Below are 17,105 nucleotides of genomic sequence, written 5' to 3' on the forward strand. Positions count from 1 at the left end.
GTACAGGGCAACAAGAATGCCTCTCATCAGGGCGCATTAGGCAAAGGTAACTAAATGGAATACACTGATGCCAAAAGCCATGACTACAACAATGTTAGATTAGGCGGTGGCTGCAGCTGGTCATTAGTAATCATTATACATGAGTACCTTAAATCGATTGAAATAGAAGGAAATGTAAGGTTATTTACATTGATATATATTGTTCAAATGGACGATCCACAAGGAAAGACAAAAAAATTGTGAAGCATGTCATAAGTGGCACAAAAGCATTGTAAACTTTGCTCGAGGAAATTGTATATCTGAAGAAGTCCATTACCTGAGTATAACATAAATGAAGTTGGTGTTCAGTTTAAATTTCTACCAAGCAAATGTAAGGTGTTGATGAAGCTGAAACAAAATTAGGGGCAACAGCGATTAATTAACCGATTAATTAATCCATCCTGTAGTTTTCAGTTTTCACCAACTTGTCCATCTATCCATAAGACTACATGGAACTGAACCGAAGGTAAGGATCTGAACCAAGAATAGCAACGTAGACAAAAGCAAGATTAAACATCATTCTTCAGTCCTCAAGGGTACATGCATTCTCCTTCCTGACTTTGGCTTCCTGCTCTGGTGTGTAGTGTTCTCTAAAATCAGCTACTTCTTACACTCCCCCACTAAGTGAATAGTAACAATTTTAAGACGATAAACCACACAGATAATTGGTTCCTAATTAGAGCAGCTAAAGAAGCAAGTAGCTAACATTAGTACATAGAGTCTTGGAAGTGGGCTACAATATCATGGCAAAATCCAGGAGTACATCATTGCTTGTGGTTAGCATAGTTCTCTCAAAAATTTCATGGCTGGTTTGCTACTACTTCCAATTTTGTCTGTATTGTATTAAATAAGACCCATCAAAGCATACCACAAATGGCTTTCTGTGCAAAATAAATAGACCAAAAAATGAATGAAACAAAATAAATACACAGCCCCTTACGCATATATGCAGATGAAAGCTTCCAACAATGAAATAATTCCTAGTTTAACCGAAAGGCATTAGCATAGGTGAGAACAAATATTTTCAGTGAGCTCTAACAAGAACAAATGGCAGGACCAAGAACAACCTCCAACCAAGGAGATGACGAGCCAGCAGAGCAACAGACGAAGACCAAAGAGCAGGTGAGAGGACAAAAGCAACCTGCAGCAAACAAAACAAATGCCTTAGGAGGGTGAAACACGAACGAAAAGAGTGTATAATCAGCAAACTACATAGACAATAGGCTAATTATACTGGCAATCAGTATAAATATAATTAGCAACTACTATATATCCATTACTTGAATGGAATCATGAGCCACTTTCATGCATGGTAAATACGACGGCTGCCCCTCTCAACTCTTCTGTGCCTCATCTCATGACTAATTCTACTAATCAGTGACTTGGTTCAGTTGCTGTCTAAATCAAGACAATTGCATGAAACACAACACAGTACATCCTAATGTAAGATATTTTAAGTTTTTAACTAATAGTAGCAAGCACCTGTCAATTTATGATTATCTAAGAAAAAACAACACGCCTGAAACACGGTAGGCACATCAACTAAACTGAGGCACACATCTGTCGGCGGCACGGTCACATTTAAAAAATTAATAATTATGAAAAGCCTGTGGTGCATGTCACAACTATAAATACTTTGTTCTCACCTAAAACTATCAGAACAGAGACAAATAAGAACAGAGCTGCCAATATAAATGCAGGTCAATGCAGAACACAACAGGTGAATATTTCCAAAGACAAGCAAACATATCCGTCTAGCTTGACACAGCATATTCAACATATCATACAACCACTTACGCAAACAGTTACAGCAGGCTTTCATAAAGTGGATTGGAAATCAGGGAAATAGACATGGAATATTTCTCTATAGCTACACGGTTTTGAAATATTTTTCTTCTTGAAGCTAACCAAGCCCGCTGTCCTTTTTTTAGCTGAAGATAAATCCGTCGGTTTGAAGTAGAAAAGCAATGACTAAACCTAAAGATCCAAGCGAAGGACCATCTACTTTTTTTAACTAATCAATCCACCCAAACTAAATTACTTTCTTACCTGTTTTAATGGAACACAGTAAACATTTTCCATTGCACTCTTGCTCCAAGCTTACAAACCCTACATATTTTAGGTGCTGCATCCCTCTGATATTGTTGCATAGGTACTTAAACAGCAGCCTAGTAAGAATACTGATTGGCTATATTCAGGCTAAACTCTAAAGCATTAATCTAAGCATCCACTTTGTGTGCACCTTCTCATTATATTTATGCTCATTTAATGGCAGTGCAGCATCCCATTTTGAATGCTAGCTAAGAATACCCAACTAATCAGACTTCTTTCCTATGAGATTGTAATAAAGAATAATGATGGTAGGTGATCTGATATTATATTCTACTAATAATAAAATAAGTAAGGAGAGCAGGGTATGGAAAGACAGATAGCCTAGAAAAGAAGCATGCAGAGGAAAATGCCAAAGAGATACTATCATAAGCAAGGGCATTTGATGAATTCATTAATTAGTTAAGCCAGTACGAATATACATGACTGAAAAGAATATGTATTTTCTAGTTTGAACAAATGGAGTAACCAAGACAACAATAACTGGGCGTACAGTCTAAATTAAATGAGCCAATTTGAGGAATTGTTATCCTCCAAACAATATTCAGATGATTCTATTTGTTATGATGATAATTTTGTACCTGCACATTACTCGGCATACCAAGTTCTCCATTCGGGTTCTTCTCCGCAAGACAGATGAATATATGAGCAACTAATTTTCTTGGTCCTATTTCTTCTTTCTCATATCTGCAAATATCATGTTTAGGAAACCCACATATTAGTAATTTCAGAGATGTATATTAGAGAGAATGTTCAGCTAACAATCCAATTAGATATACATGTGCATGTATGTTTATACACCTAGCCGAAAATTTGAGAAGATCAAATTAAGAATTTGAATGCCCAATGAAAATTAAACTTGGATTGAAAGTTCCCTTCCATTGCATTTGGAATCTGCTCTCTTTACCTCTGCCTATCCCACTCCCACAATCCCACTACCACACATTCATCACACAACACATAGAGAGAGATAGAGGAGCACCTGGTTGGGAAGGAAGGCGTTGAGCACGTCCGTTCCTCACCGTGGGGAGCACATGTGGTTGGGAAGCAAGCCATCAACAAACATACAAATTAACATTAGCAAGACGAGCGGTAAACCTGCTCGAAAGGTAGTCACCATCAACAATTCTTGCTTCAGTAATGACAACCAACCATCACATATATCCATCAATGATACATAAAGGGGGGAAGTAAATTACCTTGGATGAGAACGAATTAATTGTCAGGTTGCTGCAGCTGCCAAAAATGCCCCAGTTTAATACATGGACTCTGTCAATGCAACTCCCATAGTCACCTGGGTACACAGAAATAGACAAAAATAATGCATCAATTAAAAGGAACCAAAACAAGCAGAGCAGATCACGGGAAAGATAGGGTGGGGGAGAGAGAGTTAAATCAAGGGAAGGAGGACGGGAGTGGGGAGTACCTATGCGTGGGGAGGGGGAGGCTGGCCTTGCCCGCATCCATCCATGGTGGCAAAGGCCTCGAGCAGAAGAATGGCGACGGTGACGGATTTGACGACCTTGGGCTGCAGTTGTCACGGAGAGGGCCGCGCACATGAAAGAGCACAACCATGGTTGAAACAGAGAGGAGGCGGATCCACCACACCAGTACGCCGGGTTGACGACGAGGAAGATCCGTTAGGTCGGCGCCGCTCACCTGCGAGCGCAGCGGCGATGACGGGGCGGGCGGATCTGCGAGCGCCATGGCCATGGCCGTCACCTAACCCGCTCGCTCTCCCTCTCCTCTTCCCTTCCCATCGCCTGACCCGCTCGCTCTCCCTCTCATCTTCCCTTCCCGTCGCCTGACCCGCTCGCTCTCCCTCTTCGTGGGCGGAGGCCGGACGGAGGAGACGGGCGCGAGTGGCGACGGCTGGCTGGGTGGAGGAGGTATGGCGGCGGCTGGCCGGGTGGAGGAGACGACGGCGGCAGGGAAGGGAGGCGGGCGCGGTCTAGGTAGGGTTTGGAGGGAGAGAGAGGAGAGGGGCGCGGCGGGAGTGCGGGATGGGCAGAAGGCTAGGTTACCTCCACTGGAGCGGCTGCCTTTTATACGCCCGGATGCGAAATGACGAAAATGCCCTTGGCGGGGCATGAAAATAACATGCGGTGGCATGAGCGATTTAAAGGCGACGTGGCCAACTTCGTTGTGACTACCTACCCCTTCATCCTTTATAAGTTAGATAACATGGTGGCATTGTTGGCCGTACGTTGTGCTGGCCGGGTGCTTGCCAGAGCTTAATTGGTTGGGAGTACCACCGTCCTCCTAACTATCCAATCAGAGCTTGATTCACTCGCCAGACGTACTTACTTGGTCTTTATTATCTTTTTTCTATCTATATAAGGGGAAATTACTTGGTTTTGGCGATCGTTAGCGCGGTTTACTAGTTTAGACAAGTATTGATGCGCTGAGTCATTTTCTTAGGACCAGCGGAACACATCGGGCAATTTCACAACACGCTCTTCTTCTTTTTCGCGGGGTTCACAACACGCTCTTCGGTAGGCACTCCCTTCGTCATACATTTCCTTTTGTCCATTTTGATGACAAGTATTTCCGGACGGAGGGAGTATTGTTTTAACGTTCATATCAACTAGATGACCAGTTGCGCCAATGGCGCAAAGGCCGAGAGCAAGCCATGTATTGTAAGAGTATACATTAATATTATTTGGGCGTGAACAAACTGCAGAATTATATGTATGTATACAATCAGAACAACCATATCTGTAGCAATAAAATGGCAACACCATATCTGTAGCAATATATGTATGTAGTCTTATAGGACCTTGTTCAACCAACCGGACTGTTGACAACCAACTATGAGCTGGGACAACCGGTGTAATATATGTATGTAGTCTTATAGGACCTTGTTGTAAAAGGCTCTCAAGTATTTAAGAGCTTCATGTGCCAATCGAGCCTTCTTAGAGTTTTCCATAAACAGATGGGACATTGATTTCTTTGAAAGTACCTTGAAACAAAAGCAGAACAAAAGTACAGACAATTCCAAGTCAAATGTAAACATACTATATGAACCGGACAAAATAGATACCAATGGATTAAATAAGCAATGGATGCAAAAATATGTGCTCTAGGGCTGAACTTATTTAGAAAGCTAATAATCGAACTATATGTGTGAGCTAGTATTCTCTCCCATATAATTTCAGATATACTGAAAAGGAAATATTCTACCTCATATCTTCTATAAACCTCTAAAACATAGGAAAGAGACACAAGAATATATGACTTACCGAAGGAATTTGGCGAACTTGCTTACGCTTTCAATCTTTCAACAACTTTAAAGACCACATACATACACATGGATAAAAGCATCAGATATACAATCAGAACAAAACCATATCTGTAGCAATAAAATGGCAACTAACATGAGGTTGTGCTACCTGTAAATAAAGCTAAGTATTAAAGTTCCAACCATTAGCTAGTTGCATAATCTATAAGAGGCTGGAGTACATATGACGATTCAAAGAGATAGGGTAACTCTGTAATAGAAACATGCCAGCAAAAGCTGAACCTAAGAACAATCCCTAAAAATCAAAAAATATTGTGCATCTCTACTTTTCTTTGATTCTTTCACATCTCCTTTCAGATTTTACTATGATTGAGGTGTGTTAATTTGATCAGTCATACAGAACCAAAGAAATGTAGGTGCCCTTAATACTCAAATAAGGATAAATTGGAGAGGTAAGATTGAGCTCCTGGTATTCATTTTAGGTATTAAGAAATAAGCTATTGAGAATATGTAATGAATATAAAGATGGTGAGGACTTCAATAAACATAATGAACCTCAGAACGGGAAGGGCCATTTTCATTGGCATGCCGAAAGAAATGTTGTGAGCAATTCTAACATGCTAAATTAGACTGACATGTATCTCCTACTTGCTGATGACATCTACTTTTGAGTTCTGATGTAAGCATGGTAAAACAGCTCATAGTACATAGAGTCTTGGAAGTGGGCTACAGGAGCAGTGCACAAGGATGATTGAAATACCTAGGTATTTAGTCACAGGAGCTTGTCCCTTGCCTTACATTGCGGATATAGGATTGTTCATCTATTAATCATGTAATAGTCAGACAATGCAAAGGAGAGAATGCAGGGAGAAATAGTAACAATCATAAAACGCAAAGCTGTGTACAGGGCAAAAAGAATGCCTCTCATCAGGGCGCATTAGGCAAAGGTAACTAAATGGAATACACTGATGCCAAAAGCCATGACTACAACAATGTTAGGTTAGGCGGTGGCTGCAGCTGGTCATTAGTAATCATTATACATGAGTACCTTAAATCGATTGAAATAGAAGGAAATGTAAGGTTATTTACATTGATATATATTGTTCAAATGGACGATCCACAAGGAAAGACAAAAAAATTGTGAAGCATGTCATAAGTGGCACAAAAGCATTGTAAACTTTGCTCGAGGAAATTGTATATCTGAAGAAGTCCATTACCCGAGTATAACATAAATGAATTTGGTGTTCAGTTTAAATTTCTACCAAGCAAATGTAAGGTGTTGATGAAGCTGAAACAAAATTGGGGGCAACAGCGATTAATTAACCGATTAATTAATCCATCCTGTAGTTTTCAGTTTTCACCAACTTGTCCATCTATCCATAAGACTACATGGAACTGAACCGAAGGTAAGGATCTGAACCAAGAATAGCAACGTAGACAAAAGCAAGATTAAACATCATTCTTCAGTCCTCAAGGGTACATGCATTCTCCTTCCTGACTTTGGCTTCCTGCTCTGGTGTGTAGTGTTCTCTAAAATCAGCTACTTCTTACACTCCCCCACTAAGTGAATAGTAACAATTTTAAGACGATAAACCACACAGATAATTGGTTCCTAATTAGAGCAGCTAAAGAAGCAAGTAGCTAACATTAGTACATAGAGTCTTGGAAGTGGGCTACAATATCATGGCAAAATCCAGGAGTACATCATTGCTTGTGGTTAGCATAGTTCTCTCAAAAATTTCATGGCTGGTTTGCTACTACTTCCAATTTTGTCTGTATTGTATTAAATAAGACCCATCAAAGCATACCACAAATGGCTTTCTGTGCAAAATAAATAGACCAAAAAATGAATGAAACAAAATAAATACACAGCCCCTTACGCATATATGCAGATGAAAGCTTCCAACAATGAAATAATTCCTAGTTTAACCGAAAGGCATTAGCATAGGTGAGAACAAATATTTTCAGTGAGCTCTGACAAGAACAAATGGCAGGACCAAGAACAACCTCCAACCAAGGAGATGACGAGCCAGCAGAGCAACAGACGAAGACCAAAGAGCAAGTGAGAGGACAAAAGCAACCTGCAGCAGACAAAACAAATGCCTTAGGAGGGTGAAACACGAACGAAAAGAGTGTATAATCAGCAAACTACATAGACAATAGGCTAATTATACTGGCAATCAGTATAAATATAATTAGCAACTACTATATATCCATTACTTGAATGGAATCATGAGCCACTTTCATGCATGGTAAATACGACGGCTGCCCCTCTCAACTCTTCTGTGCCTCATCTCATGACTAATTCTACTAATCAGTGACTTGGTTCAGTTGCTGTCTAAATCAAGACAATTGCATGAAACACAACACAGTACATCCTAATGTAAGATATTTTAAGTTTTTAACTAATAGTAGCAAGCACCTGTCAATTTATGATTATCTAAGAAAAAACAACACGCCTGAAACACGGTAGGCACATCAACTAAACTGAGGCACACATCTGTCGGCGGCACGGTCACATTTAAAAAATTAATAATTATGAAAAGCCTGTGGTGCATGTCACAACTATAAATACTTTGTTCTCACCTAAAACTATCAGAACAGAGACAAATAAGAACAGAGCTGCCAATATAAATGCAGGTCAATGCAGAACACAACAGGTGAATATTTCCAAAGACAAGCAAACATATCCGTCTAGCTTGACACAGCATATTCAACATATCATACAACCACTTACGCAAACAGTTACAGCAGGCTTTCATAAAGTGGATTGGAAATCAGGGAAATAGACATGGAATATTTCTCTATAGCTACACGGTTTTGAAATATTTTTCTTCTTGAAGCTAACCAAGCCCGCTGTCCTTTTTTTAGCTGAAGATAAATCCGTCGGTTTGAAGTAGAAAAGCAATGACTAAACCTAAAGATCCAAGCGAAGGACCATCTACTTTTTTTAACTAATCAATCCACCCAAACTAAATTACTTTCTTACCTGTTTTAATGGAACACAGTAAACATTTTCCATTGCACTCTTGCTCCAAGCTTACAAACCCTACATATTTTAGGTGCTGCATCCCTCTGATATTGTTGCATAGGTACTTAAACAGCAGCCTAGTAAGAATACTGATTGGCTATATTCAGGCTAAACTCTAAAGCATTAATCTAAGCATCCACTTTGTGTGCACCTTCTCATTATATTTATGCTCATTTAATGGCAGTGCAGCATCCCATTTTGAATGCTAGCTAAGAATACCCAACTAATCAGACTTCTTTCCTATGAGATTGTAATAAAGAATAATGATGGTAGGTGATCTGATATTATATTCTACTAATAATAAAATAAGTAAGGAGAGCAGGGTATGGAAAGACAGATAGCCTAGAAAAGAAGCATGCAGAGGAAAATGCCAAAGAGATACTATCATAAGCAAGGGCATTTGATGAATTCATTAATTAGTTAAGCCAGTACGAATATACATGACTGAAAAGAATATGTATTTTCTAGTTTGAACAAATGGAGTAACCAAGACAACAATAACTGGGCGTACAGTCTAAATTAAATGAGCCAATTTGAGGAATTGTTATCCTCCAAACAATATTCAGATGATTCTATTTGTTATGATGATAATTCTGTACCTGCACATTACTCGGCATACCAAGTTCTCCATTCGGGTTCTTCTCCGCAAGACAGATGAATATATGAGCAACTAATTTTCTTGGTCCTATTTCTTGTTTCTCATATCTGCAAATATCATGTTTAGGAAACCCACATATTAGTAATTTCAGAGATGTATATTAGAGAGAATGTTCAGCTAACAATCCAATTAGATATACATGTGCATGTATGTTTATACACCTAGCCGAAAATTTGAGAAGATCAAATTAAGAATTTGAATGCCCAATGAAAATTAAACTTGGATTGAAAGTTCCCTTCCATTGCATTTGGAATCTGCTCTCTTTACCTCTGCCTATCCCACTCCCACAATCCCACTACCACACATTCATCACACAACACATAGAGAGAGATAGAGGAGCACCTGGTTGGGAAGGAAGGCGTTGAGCACGTCCGTTCCTCACCGTGGGGAGCACATGTGGTTGGGAAGCAAGCCATCAACAAACATACAAATTAACATTAGCAAGACGAGCGGTAAACCTGCTCGAAAGGTAGTCACCATCAACAATTCTTGCTTCAGTAATGACAACCAACCATCACATATATCCATCAATGATACATAAAGGGGGGAAGTAAATTACCTTGGATGAGAACGAATTAATTGTCAGGTTGCTGCAGCTGCCAAAAATGCCCCAGTTTAATACATGGACTCTGTCAATGCAACTCCCATAGTCACCTGGGTACACAGAAATAGACAAAAATAATGCATCAATTAAAAGGAACCAAAACAAGCAGAGCAGATCACGGGAAAGATAGGGTGGGGGAGAGAGAGTTAAATCAAGGGAAGGAGGACGGGAGTGGGGAGTACCTATGCGTGGGGAGGGGGAGGCTGGCCTTGCCCGCATCCATCCATGGTGGCAAAGGCCTCGAGCAGAAGAATGGCGACGGTGATGGATTTGACGACCTTGGGCTGCAGTTGTCACGGAGAGGGCCGCGCACATGAAAGAGCACAACCATGGTTGAAACAGAGAGGAGGCGGATCCACCACACCAGTACGCCGGGTTGACGACGAGGAAGATCCGTTAGGTCGGCGCCGCTCACCTGCGAGCGCAGCGGCGATGACGGGGCGGGCGGATCTGCGAGCGCCATGGCCATGGCCGTCACCTAACCCGCTCGCTCTCCCTCTCCTCTTCCCTTCCCATCGCCTGACCCGCTCGCTCTCCCTCTCATCTTCCCTTCCCGTCGCCTGACCCGCTCGCTCTCCCTCTTCGTGGGCGGAGGCCGGACGGAGGAGACGGGCGCGAATGGCGACGGCTAGCTGGGTGGAGGAGGTATGGCGGCGGCTGGCCGGGTGGAGGAGACGACGGCGGCAGGGAAGGGAGGCGGGCGCGGTCTAGGTAGGGTTTGGAGGGAGAGAGAGGAGAGGGGCGCGGCGGGAGTGCGGGATGGGCAGAAGGCTAGGTTACCTCCACTGGAGCGGCTGCCTTTTATACGCCCGGATGCGAAATGACGAAAATGCCCTTGGCGGGGCATGAAAATAACATGCGGTGGCATGAGCGATTTAAAGGCGACGTGGCCAACTTCGTTGTGACTACCTACCCCTTCATCCTTTATAAGTTAGATAACATGGTGGCATTGCTGGCCGTACGTTGTGCTGGCCGGGTGCTTGCCAGAGCTTAATTGGTTGGGAGTACCACCGTCCTCCTAACTATCCAATCAGAGCTTGATTCACTCGCCAGACGTACTTACTTGGTCTTTACTATCTTTTTTCTATCTATATAAGGGGAAATTACTTGGTTTTGGCGATCGTTAGCGCGGTTTACTAGTTTAGACAAGTATTGATGCGCTGAGTCATTTTCTTAGGACCAGCGGAACACATCGGGCAATTTCACAACACGCTCTTCTTCTTTTTCGCGGGGTTCACAACACGCTCTTCGGTAGGCACTCCCTTCGTCATACATTTCCTTTTGTCCATTTTGATGACAAGTATTTCCGGACGGAGGGAGTATTGTTTTAACGTTCATATCAACTAGATGACCAGTTGCGCCAATGGCGCAAAGGCCGAGAGCAAGCCATGTATTGTAAGAGTATACATTAATATTATTCGGGCGTGAACAAACTGCAGAATTATATGTATGTATACAATCAGAACAACCATATCTGTAGCAATAAAATGGCAACACCATATCTGTAGCAATATATGTATGTAGTCTTATAGGACCTTGTTCAACCAACCGGACTGTTGACAACCAACTATGAGCTGGGACAACCGGTGTAATATATGTATGTAGTCTTATAGGACCTTGTTGTAAAAGGCTCTCAAGTATTTAAGAGCTTCATGTGCCAATCGAGCCTTCTTAGAGTTTTCCATAGACAGATGGGACATTGATTTCTTTGAAAGTACCTTGAAACAAAAGCAGAACAAAAGTACAGACAATTCCAAGTCAAATGTAAACATACTATATGAACCGGAGAAAATAGATACCAATGGATTAAATAAGCAATGGATGCAAAAATATGTGCTCTAGGGCTGAACTTATTTAGAAAGCTAATAATCGAACTATATGTGTGAGCTAGTATTCTCTCCCATATAATTTCAGATATACTGAAAAGGAAATATTCTACCTCATATCTTCTATAAACCTCTAAAACATAGGAAAGAGACACAAGAATATATGACTTACCGAAGGAATTTGGCGAACTTGCTTACGCTTTCAATCTTTCAACAACTTTAAAGACCACATACATACACATGGATAAAATCATCACATATACAATCAGAACAAAACCATATCTGTAGCAATAAAATGGCAACTAACATGAGGTTGTGCTACCTGTAAATAAAGCTAAGTATTAAAGTTCCAACCATTAGCTAGTTGCATAATCTATAAGAGGCTGGAGTACATATGACGATTCAAAGAGATAGGGTAACTCTGTAATAACAACATGCCAGCAAAAGCTGAACCCAAGAACAATCCCTAAAAATCAAAAAATATTGTGCATCTCTACTTTTCTTTGATTCTTTTACATCTCCTTTCAGATTTTACTATGATTGAGGTGTGTTAATTTGATCAGTCATACAGAACCAAAGAAATGTAGGTGCCCTTAATACTCAAATAAGGATAAATTGGAGAGGTAAGATTGAGCTCCTGGTATTCATTTTAGGTATTAAGAAATAAGCTATTGAGAATATGTAATGAATATAAAGATGGTGAGGACTTCAATAAACATAATGAACCTCAGAACGGGAAGGGCCATTTTCATTGGCATGCCGAAAGAAATGTTGTGAGCAATTCTAACATGCTAAATCAGACTGACATGTATCTCCTACTTGCTGATGACATCTACTTTTGAGTTCTGATGTAAGCATGGTAAAACAGCTCATAGTACATAGAGTCTTGGAAGTGGGCTACAGGAGCAGTGCACAAGGATGATTGAAATACCTAGGTATTTAGTCACAGGAGCTTGTCCCTTGCCTTACATTGCGGATATAGGATTGTTCATCTATTAATCATGTAATAGTCAGACAATGCAAAGGAGAGAATGCAGGGAGAAATAGTAACAATCATAAAACGCAAAGCTGTGTACAGGGCAAAAAGAATGCCTCTCATCAGGGCGCATTAGGCAAAGGTAACTAAATGGAATACACTGATGCCAAAAGCCATGACTACAACAATGTTAGATTAGGCGGTGGCTGCAGCCGGTCATTAGTAATCATTATACATGAGTACCTTAAATCGATTGAAATAGAAGGAAATGTAAGGTTATTTACATTGATATATATTGTTCAAATGGACGATCCACAAGGAAAGACAAAAAAATTGTGAAGCATGTCATAAGTGGCACAAAAGCATTGTAAACTTTGCTCGAGGAAATTGTATATCTGAAGAAGTCCATTACCCGAGTATAACATAAATGAATTTGGTGTTCAGTTTAAATTTCTACCAAGCAAATGTAAGGTGTTGATGAAGCTGAAACAAAATTAGGGGCAACAGCGATTAATTAACCGATTAATTAATCCATCCTGTAGTTTTCAGTTTTCACCAACTTGTCCATCTATCCATAAGACTACATGGAACTGAACCGAAGGTAAGGATCTGAACCAAGAATAGCAACGTAGACAAAAGCAAGATTAAACATCATTCTTCAGTCCTCAAGGGTACATGCATTCTCCTTCCTGACTTTGGCTTCCTGCTCTGGTGTGTAGTGTTCTCTAAAATCAGCTACTTCTTACACTCCCCCACTAAGTGAATAGTAACAATTTTAAGACGATAAACCACACAGATAATTGGTTCCTAATTAGAGCAGCTAAAGAAGCAAGTAGCTAACATTAGTACATAGAGTCTTGGAAGTGGGCTACAATATCATGGCAAAATCCAGGAGTACATCATTGCTTGTGGTTAGCATAGTTCTCTCAAAAATTTCATGGCTGGTTTGCTACTACTTCCAATTTTGTCTGTATTGTATTAAATAAGACCCATCAAAGCATACCACAAATGGCTTTCTGTGCAAAATAAATAGACCAAAAAATGAATGAAACAAAATAAATACACAGCCCCTTACGCATATATGCAGATGAAAGCTTCCAACAATGAAATAATTCCTAGTTTAACCGAAAGGCATTAGCATAGGTGAGAACGAATATTTTCGGTGAGCTCTAACAAGAACAAATGGCAGGACCAAGAACAACCTCCAACCAAGGAGATGACGAGCCAGCAGAGCAACAAACGAAGACCAAAGAGCAGGTGAGAGGACAAAAGCAACCTGCAGCAGACAAAACAAATGCCTTAGGAGGGTGAAACACGAACGAAAAGAGTGTATAATCAGCAAACTACATAGACAATAGGCTAATTATACTGGCAATCAGTATAAATATAATTAGCAACTACTATATATCCATTACTTGAATGGAATCATGAGCCACTTTCATGCATGGTAAATACGACGGCTGCCCCTCTCAACTCTTCTGTGCCTCATCTCATGACTAATTCTACTAATCAGTGACTTGGTTCAGTTGCTGTCTAAATCAAGACAATTGCATGAAACACAACACAGTACATCCTAATGTAAGATATTTTAAGTTTTTAACTAATAGTAGCAAGCACCTGTCAATTTATGATTATCTAAGAAAAAACAACACGCCTGAAACACGGTAGGCACATCAACTAAACTGAGGCACACATCTGTCGGCGGCACGGTCACATTTAAAAAATTAATAATTATGAAAAGCCTGTGGTGCATGTCACAACTATAAATACTTTGTTCTCACCTAAAACTATCAGAACAGAGACAAATAAGAACAGAGCTGCCAATATAAATGCAGGTCAATGCAGAACACAACAGGTGAATATTTCCAAAGACAAGCAAACATATCCGTCTAGCTTGACACAGCATATTCAACATATCATACAACCACTTACGCAAACAGTTACAGCAGGCTTTCATAAAGTGGATTGGAAATCAGGGAAATAGACATGGAATATTTCTCTATAGCTACACGGTTTTGAAATATTTTTCTTCTTGAAGCTAACCAAGCCCGCTGTCCTTTTTTTAGCTGAAGATAAATCCGTCGGTTTGAAGTAGAAAAGCAATGACTAAACCTAAAGATCCAAGCGAAGGACCATCTACTTTTTTTAACTAATCAATCCACCCAAACTAAATTACTTTCTTACCTGTTTTAATGGAACACAGTAAACATTTTCCATTGCACTCTTGCTCCAAGCTTACAAACCCTACATATTTTAGGTGCTGCATCCCTCTGATATTGTTGCATAGGTACTTAAACAGCAGCCTAGTAAGAATACTGATTGGCTATATTCAGGCTAAACTCTAAAGCATTAATCTAAGCATCCACTTTGTGTGCACCTTCTCATTATATTTATGCTCATTTAATGGCAGTGCAGCATCCCATTTTGAATGCTAGCTAAGAATACCCAACTAATCAGACTTCTTTCCTATGAGATTGTAATAAAGAATAATGATGGTAGGTGATCTGATATTATATTCTACTAATAATAAAATAAGTAAGGAGAGCAGGGTATGGAAAGACAGATAGCCTAGAAAAGAAGCATGCAGAGGAAAATGCCAAAGAGATACTATCATAAGCAAGGGCATTTGATGAATTCATTAATTAGTTAAGCCAGTACGAATATACATGACTGAAAAGAATATGTATTTTCTAGTTTGAACAAATGGAGTAACCAAGACAACAATAACTGGGCGTACAGTCTAAATTAAATGAGCCAATTTGAGGAATTGTTATCCTCCAAACAATATTCAGATGATTCTATTTGTTATGATGATAATTCTGTACCTGCACATTACTCGGCATACCAAGTTCTCCATTCGGGTTCTTCTCCGCAAGACAGATGAATATATGAGCAACTAATTTTCTTGGTCCTATTTCTTCTTTCTCATATCTGCAAATATCATGTTTAGGAAACCCACATATTAGTAATTTCAGAGATGTATATTAGAGAAAATGTTCAGCTAACAATCCAATTAGATATACATGTGCATGTATGTTTATACACCTAGCCGAAAATTTGAGAAGATCAAATTAAGAATTTGAATGCCCAATGAAAATTAAACTTGGATTGAAAGTTCCCTTCCATTGCATTTGGAATCTGCTCTCTTTACCTCTGCCTATCCCACTCCCACAATCCCACTACCACACATTCATCACACAACACATAGAGAGAGATAGAGGAGCACCTGGTTGGGAAGGAAGGCGTTGAGCACGTCCGTTCCTCACCGTGGGGAGCACATGTGGTTGGGAAGCAAGCCATGAACAAACATACAAATTAACATTAGCAAGACGAGCGGTAAACCTGCTCGAAAGGTAGTCACCATCAACAATTCTTGCTTCAGTAATGACAACCAACCATCACATATATCCATCAATGATACATAAAGGGGGGAAGTAAATTACCTTGGATGAGAACGAATTAATTGTCAGGTTGCTGCAGCTGCCAAAAATGCCCCAGTTTAATACATGGACTCTGTCAATGCAACTCCCATAGTCACAAGGGTACACAGAAATAGACAAAAATAATGCATCAATTAAAAGGAACCAAAACAAGCAGAGCAGATCACGGGAAAGATAGGGTGGGGGAGAGAGAGTTAAATCAAGGGAAGGAGGAGGGGAGTGGGGAGTACCTATGCGTGGGGAGGGGGAGGCTGGCCTTGCCCGCATCCATCCATGGTGGCAAAGGCCTCGAGCAGAAGAATGGCGACGGTGACGGATTTGACGACCTTGGGCTGCAGTTGTCACGGAGAGGGCCGCGCACATGAAAGAGCACAACCATGGTTGAAACAGAGAGGAGGCGGATCCACCACACCAGTACGCCGGGTTGACGACGAGGAAGATCCGTTAGGTCGGCGCCGCTCACCTGCGAGCGCAGCGGCGATGACGGGGCGGGCGGATCTGCGAGCGCCATTGCCATGGCCGTCACCTAACCCGCTCGCTCTCCCTCTCCTCTTCCCTTCCCATCGCCTGACCCGCTCGCTCTCCCTCTCATCTTCCCTTCCCGTCGCCTGACCCGCTCGCTCTCCCTCTTCGTGGGCGGAGGCCGGACGGAGGAGACGGGCGCGAGTGGCGACGGCTGGCTGGGTGGAGGAGGTATGGCGGCGGCTGGCCGGGTGGAGGGAGAGAGAGGAGAGGGGCGCGGCGGGAGTGCGGGATGGGCAGAAGGCTAGGTTACCTCCACTGGAGCGGCTGCCTTTTATACGCCCGGATGCGAAATGACGAAAATGCCCTTGGCGGGGCATGAAAATAACATGCGGTGGCATGAGCGATTTAAAGGCGACGTGGCCAGCTTCGTTGTGACTACCTACCCCTTCATCCTTTATAAGTTAGATAACATGGTGGCATTGCTGGCCGTACGTTGTGCTGGCCGGGTGCTTGCCAGAGCTTAATTGGTTGGGAGTACCACCGTCCTCCTAACTATCCAATCAGAGCTTGATTCACTCGCCAGACGTACTTACTTGGTCTTTACTATCTTTTTTCTATCTATATAAGGGGAAATTACTTGGTTTTGGCGATCGTTAGCGCGGTTTACTAGTTTAGACAAGTATTGATGCGCTGAGTCATTTTCTTAGGACCAGTGG

At 41.2% G+C, this 17,105-nt stretch overlaps 3 long non-coding RNA genes across 4 annotated transcripts; all 3 read right to left on the reverse strand.

The window, feature by feature from the left end:
• Positions 1 to 955: 955 nt before the first annotated feature.
• LOC119365929 lies at positions 956 to 3,859 on the reverse strand. Its single transcript, XR_005175822.1, has 5 exons — positions 3,575 to 3,859; positions 3,348 to 3,442; positions 3,131 to 3,246; positions 2,730 to 2,835; positions 956 to 1,180 (listed from the first exon to the last, which is right to left on the reverse strand). It is a non-coding gene; the product is annotated as an uncharacterized LOC119365929 (long non-coding RNA).
• Positions 3,860 to 4,821: 962 nt separating this feature from the next.
• On the reverse strand, positions 4,822 to 10,149 carry LOC119365930. The gene is made up of 7 exons (XR_005175823.1): positions 9,865 to 10,149; positions 9,638 to 9,732; positions 9,421 to 9,536; positions 9,020 to 9,125; positions 6,150 to 7,470; positions 5,391 to 5,435; positions 4,822 to 5,110 (listed from the first exon to the last, which is right to left on the reverse strand). It is a non-coding gene; the product is annotated as an uncharacterized LOC119365930 (long non-coding RNA).
• A 932-nt stretch (positions 10,150 to 11,081) lies between these two features.
• On the reverse strand, positions 11,082 to 15,970 carry LOC119365931. 2 transcript variants are annotated; one of them, XR_005175825.1, is made up of 5 exons: positions 15,711 to 15,970; positions 15,310 to 15,415; positions 12,440 to 13,760; positions 11,681 to 11,725; positions 11,082 to 11,400 (listed from the first exon to the last, which is right to left on the reverse strand). It is a non-coding gene; the product is annotated as an uncharacterized LOC119365931 (long non-coding RNA). The 2 variants fall into 2 exon arrangements; XR_005175824.1 differs by having other exon boundaries at positions 11,681 to 13,760.
• Positions 15,971 to 17,105: the final 1,135 nt, after the last annotated feature.

This window comes from Triticum dicoccoides, chromosome 2B, assembly GCF_002162155.2.
Source record: "Triticum dicoccoides isolate Atlit2015 ecotype Zavitan chromosome 2B, WEW_v2.0, whole genome shotgun sequence".
Lineage (NCBI taxonomy): Eukaryota > Viridiplantae > Streptophyta > Magnoliopsida > Poales > Poaceae > Triticum > Triticum dicoccoides.